Source organism: Nyctereutes procyonoides, unplaced genomic scaffold (genome assembly GCF_905146905.1).
Source record: "Nyctereutes procyonoides isolate TBG_1078 unplaced genomic scaffold, NYPRO_anot_genome, whole genome shotgun sequence".
NCBI classification, from domain to species: Eukaryota; Metazoa; Chordata; class Mammalia; order Carnivora; family Canidae; genus Nyctereutes; species Nyctereutes procyonoides.
In genome coordinates, this window is record NW_026575048.1 from 36,979,585 (window position 1) to 36,985,756 (window position 6,172).

The window sequence follows — 6,172 nt, forward strand, 5'->3', positions numbered from 1 at the left end:
AGAGAAAGGAAGGATGGGTACAGGAATGGGAGGGGGGGTCATACAAAACAGGTCCCTAAACAGATGCAGATCTTGTCCACGTACCCACATACAGTCACCAGGGAAGTATACAGTACCCCCTCCCCCAATTAGGCTAACAGTTGTCCATTGTAGTTCAGTAAGTTCCAACTTGAAATAGGAGGATAGTCCTTGGAAATAGTTACTCTTGGTTGTACAAAGGTTTTATGTATACAGTTTGTCGCAAGTAACAAAGCTATTTTGCAAGACCCGCTTCTTTCCAAAATTAAAGAAAAAAAAATTCTAGTTTGTATATGTTTTAGTATTTTTTTTCTGTTTCAATTTTTTTTTCTGTTTCAATTTTTTTTCTTTGCAAAGCAGCATAACAACATCTGATTGTAGAACTTGCCTGAGGTTGTGATCACACTGTAAACGTCATTTGCACATCAATAAGAAAAACTGGAGGAGATGGGTTCTTTTAACAAGGAAAAAAAAAGAAAAGTAGTAGAGTTCTAGAGGTCATTCTGCCTGCATTTCTCCCTAGACAAAGAGCTTAGCTGACTGCAATCTTATTTCCTTCCAGGAAGTGAGAGAATTGGTGTTTGGGGACACTGTCGGCGCACTTAGTTTTTCCACTTCAGCACAGGTGGCAGACTGGGAGCCATCCATCTTGGAGATGGTGGTGTTGTTCACAATGGAGGTTGCTCCCAGGAAGACTGGGAGGGTAGGAATACCCCCACTCTGGATCACAGAGATCTCATTGGTCTTCATGGCCAGACCTCCACTGAGCATGGTGGTGTACTGGTTCCACACGACAGGGTCCATGTTCACCGAAGGGGCCAGGATTTCCTTTGGAAACATCTCAGGGACTCTGTTTCCATCAGTTCCTAACAAAGTCATGGTGTTCTCGATGGCCAGCTTCCTCCTACAGTGTGCCAAGCTATCGTTCACCCCACGTGTGGGGGTGGTAATGCATCTTGAGGGAGCTCTGGCAGCTCAAGCCCCGGTGGCAAATGAGACATTCGTTGGGTTGGTGGTGGCCTTGTCGATGTTCTCCACCAGCTGCTGTAATTTCAGGGTCTCCGACCCTGGCTCGGGGGTCCCACTCCCTTGGAAGCCATCAACCCTTGGGGAAGTGTGGTTTGCCCACCCCTCCCACTAGGGATCCATCCTCACTTTCCGGGGAAGGCCTGGGCTGCAGGTCATTGGGCAGTGGGCTGCCCATGAGGGCCTTGGGGTTAGTCCCTGAAGAGAGATTCTGAGGTAGCCCTAGACAGGGGGGCCCTATTACAAGGACAGGTTTGCTATCTAAAGAGAGACTTGATTCATCTATGGGGACAGGTACAGAGAGTGCATAGGGAATGCCATTGCCTGCCATCATTTTATTGTGGAACTTGGCAAAGAGCTGGGGGTTGGCCTTCACCTGGGGAGGTGGATGAAAGTGCACCTTGAGGTTGCCCTTGGTGGTGAACTGGTGGCCACAGAGCACACGAAGGGTCTCTCTCCAGTATGGGAGTGAAGGTGGATCTGCAGGGAGCTATCGGTCCCCAAAACCTTGCTACAGTACTTATACTTGTGTTTGCAGAGGATGACCTTGTCTTTTGGTTTGGCCTCCATTGGGGATACATTCGGTGGCTTCCCCTTCCCTTTCTTGGACAGGTCTAATGCCACCGTGGAGAAAGAGCTCTGGAAGAGCACAGAGCCTGGGGCCTGAGGTAGCAAAGCACCAGGAAGGTGTGACATGCTGTTCGGCAGAACCCTCGACCCGTCGGGCTTCAGGGCTTCAGGGCGCCAGCCCCTGGGAGCTGGCGGTGGAAGGGATGTTTGTGTGAGGTAGCTTGGCTGGTTTCAAGGTGTCCAGAGACAGGCCCTGGCTGCCGGCTTTCTCACTGAGCAAGGCCATGGCCGCGGAAACCTGCTGGGACATGTGGCTGCCCAGGGTCTTGAGGATGTCTGCTCCCGCCACGCCCAAGTGGAGGGCATGCAAGGCCCACATGTTCACCTGCACACGGATCTGCTCAGTGAGCTAGATCTGCTGCAGCAGCTGCTGCTGCAGGCACAGGATCTGCTCTGGGACCCATGGGATGCTGAGCCCTGCGCCGGGCACAGGGGCTGGTGGTGCCTCAGTGCTGCACTGATTCATTGCCACCTTGGTGCCCCACAGTGCTTGCAGAGTGACGTTAGTGTCACTTTGCCTTTGGCAAATAGCTTATGTCCTGGGATGTGGTCGGCTGGGCAGTCTCAGTCTTCAGGTACATGACAGATTCAGCACCCAGCTTCTCCTTCAGCTCCCTCAAGCTGCCGCCATCCTCCCTGTGACCATCCTTACTGCCTGGACTGTGTGGAGGGTGGCTGAGCGCGGCCCCGAGAAGTCTTCTGGAGGCACTAGCCCCTCGCTGTTGTTCATGATGAGCACAGGTGGATTTTTTGTGCAATTTTTCTTATGTTCTAAGAACTCCGAGAAGCTGAAGAACTTTGCAAGGATTTCTCACAGATGTGAGTCTCCTCCCACCGAGTCCTCTTTGCAGTCATTCCATCCCTGTTGGCTTCACTGCCATTCCCCATGGTGGTTCATTGGAGCACCCAGCTTCCCCGCCACTGGCACCGCTGTGGTTGCACTTGCAAACTCCAGGGCCGGCTACTGCGGTGGCTGCTCACCCTGGTCCTCCTCCAAGTTGATGTGCTGGGGTTTCGCCTGCTTGCACCTTGATGTGGTGCGAGCATCCGGCCACCTGGAGAGCCTCGGTTATTTGCCCACTCCCCTCTTTTGTTTTTAATTAGGCTGGCTAATGGTTTATCTATTTTATTAATTCTTTCAAAGAACCAACTCCTGGTTTTGTTGATCTGTTCTACAGTTCTTCTGGTCTCTATTTCACTGAGTTCTGCTCAAATCTTTATTAACTCTCTTCTTCTGCTTGGTGTAGGTTTTATTTGCTATTCTTTCTCCAGTTCCTTTAAGTGTGGGGTTAGCTTGTGTATTTGAGTTTTTTCCATTTTTTTGAGGGATGCTTGTATTGTGTATTTCCCTCTCAGGACTGATTTTGCTGTATCCCAAAGATTTTGAATGGTTGTATCTTCATTCTCATTAGTTTCCATGAATCTTTTTAATTCTTCTCTAATTTCCTGGTTGACTCTTTCATCATTTAGCAGGATGGTCTTTAACTTCCACGTGTTTGAATTTCTTCCAAATTTCTTCTTGTGATTGAGTTCAAGTTTCAAAGCATTGTTGTCTGAAAATATGCAGGGGACAATCCCAGTCTCTTGGTACAGGTGGAGACCTGATTTGTGACCCACCCAGTATGTGGTCTATTCTGAAGAAAGTTCCATGTGTACTTGAGAAGAATGTGTATTCAGCTGCGTTTGGATGTAAAGTTCTGTAAATATCTTGAAATCCATCTGGTCCAGTGTATCATTTAAAGCTCTTGTCTCTTTGGAGATGTTGTGCTTAGAAGATCTGTCATTTGCAGAAAGTGCCGTATAGAAGTCACCCAGTATTAGTGAATTATTATCTAAGTATGTCTTTACTTTGGTCATTAATTGATTGATATACTTGGCAGCTCCCACATTAGGGGTATAAATATTCATGATTGTTAGGTCCCCTTGTTGGATAGATCCTTTAAGTATGATATAGTGTCCTTCTTCATCTCTTACTAGTGTCTTTGGGATAAACTTTAATTTTTCTGATATGAAGATTGCTACCCCTGCTTTCTTTTGAGGACCAGTTGAATGGTAAATGGTTCTCTAACCTTTCATTCTCAGGCTGTAGGTGTCCTTACGTCTAAAATGAGTCTCGGGATCCCTGGGTGGCGCAGCGGTTTGGCGCCTGCCTTTGGCCCAGGGCGCGATCCTGGAGACCCGGGATCGAATCCCACGTTGGGCTCCCGGTGCATGGAGCCTGCTTCTCCCTCTGCCTGTGTCTCTGCCTCTCTCTCTCTCTGTGACTATCATAAATAAATTAAAAATAAATAAATAAAATGAGTCTCTTGTAGACAACAAATAGATGGGTCTTGTTTTTTTATCCAGTCTGAAACCCTGCGTCTTTTGATGGGATCATTAAGCCCATTCATGTTCAGAGTTACTATCGAAAGATATGAATTTAGTGTCATCATAATACCTATTCAGTCCCTGTTTTTGTGGATTATTTTTGGGCATCCTCTTTCTTTCACAGAGTTCCCCTTAATATTTCTTGCAGAGCTGGTTTGGTGGTCACATATTCTTTCAGTTTCTGCCTATCTTGGAAGCTCTTTATCTCTCCTTCTATTCTGAATGAGAACCTTGCTGGATAAAGTATTCTTGGCTGCATGTTCTTCTCATTTAGGACCCTGAATATATCCTGCCAGCCCTTTGTGGCCTGCCAGGTTTCTGTGGAGAGGTTTTCTGTTAATCTAATATTTCTCCCCATATAAGTTAGGGATCTCTTGTCTCTCACTGCTTTAAGGATTTTCTCTTTATCTTTGGAATTTGCAAGTGTCACTATTAAATGTTGAGGTGTTTAACGGTTTTTATTGATTTGGAGGGGACCTCTCTATCTCCTAGATCTGAATGCCTGTTTCCCTCCCCAAATTAAGGAAGTTCTCAGCTATGATTTGTTCAAATATGCTTTCTGGCCCTCTGTCCTTCTTGGCACCCTCTGGAACCCCAATTAAATGTAGATTTTTCCTTCTGAGGCTGTCATTTTATTTCCCTTAACCTTTCCTCATGGTCTTTTAATTGTTTTTCTCTTTTTTCCTCAGCTTCCTTCCTTGCCATCCACTTGTTTTCTATGTCACTTGTTCTTCTACCTCGTGAACCCTCGTTGTTAGGACCTCCAGTTTGGATTGCATCTCATTTAATTGATTTTTAATTTTAGCCAGATTAGATCTAAATTCTGCAGTGATGAAGTCTCTTGAATCCTTTATGCTTTTTTTGCAGAGCCACCGGTAGCTCTATATCTGTGCTTCTGAATTGGCTTTCTGACATCAAGTTGTAATACAAATTCTGTAACTCTGGCAGAGAGTACTGTTTCTGATTCTTTTTTGGTGAGTTCTTATCATTTTGCTTAGTGCAGAGTGGCTAAAAATGAGTTGTACTGGAAAAAGAAATGAAAAAAAAAGAAAAAAAAAGGAGGGGTACCCTCTGGTTCTATATACTGTAAATACCTCGACTTCCCATGGAGCTTTCCAGCGCTGCTTGGTCAAGACTTGCTCTTCCCCTGTCCTTCCAGCTGGTGTTCTGGGGGAGGGGCCTGCTGTGCTGAGTCTCAGGTATGTGCACCTAGGGGAGCTGTCCCACCCTCCTGCCAGGTGCTGGACTCAGTGGGAGCTGTTTACCCCATGAGGCCCCTGTTCCCTGGTGGCCCCACTCCGTCCCAGGCACAGGGTGACCCCAGGAGGAACAAGCACACTGGCGGCGGCCAGCTCTCCAGCCCTGGCGTCAGCTCCCGCAGTAACTACCGCAGTCTCCCAGTCCACATGGGCCTGGATCCTCCGGGGCGGGGGTGCTGATCTGCACAGCTTGGGGGCGCCTGGTGGCAGGTGCGTCCTCAGTATCCTGTGCCCTCCCCGTCTCCGCCTGTTCCGGGGGGAGCGCCGGATCCTGGGCTCTGTCCCCGGTGCCCTGGGATCTGGGGCCTGCGCTGCTGGAATCGCGCTCCCGGGGCCCCGGCTCCCGAGGGCAGCAGGGTGCAGCCTCCTCCGCTGGAGGCCCACCCCCACCCCCAGCTGCTCCCGAGGCCCCGCCGGGCGCTCCAGCCCTTCACCGAGCTCTGCCCACGGGGTGTGGCACGCTCTCCCCGGGGTGCACCTCCTCCGTTAGTGACCCTGGGAGACTGGGCGCTCCACTGCCCCTCCTGCGGTGCTGCCCGGGTTCCCCGCTGAGCGCCTCTCTGTCGGGGAAGAATCCGGTGGGTATTTTTAAAGTTCCTGCTTCTCCGGGGCTGGGCTTTCCTGTCCTAGAGGCTCTCGCTGGAGGCCTTAGCCCGGCTCCTCGCAGGGCCCCTCTCCCACTTGATTCCTTTTTATTTTCTTATTTTTTTCTACCTTCCTACCTTTAGAAGCACAAACTCTTCTCTCTGTAGTGTTCCAGCTGTTCTCTCTTTAAATCTCAGGTCGAATTTGTAGGATTTCAGGATGATTTGAAAGTTATCTAGGTAATTTTTTTGGGGGGGGGGGTTAGGAACCCTACTCCTCTGCTATCC

At 48.9% G+C, this 6,172-nt stretch overlaps 1 pseudogene; it reads right to left on the reverse strand.

The window, feature by feature from the left end:
• Positions 1–550: 550 nt before the first annotated feature.
• On the reverse strand, positions 551–5,311 carry LOC129510869 (sal-like protein 4; annotated as a pseudogene).
• Positions 5,312–6,172: the final 861 nt, after the last annotated feature.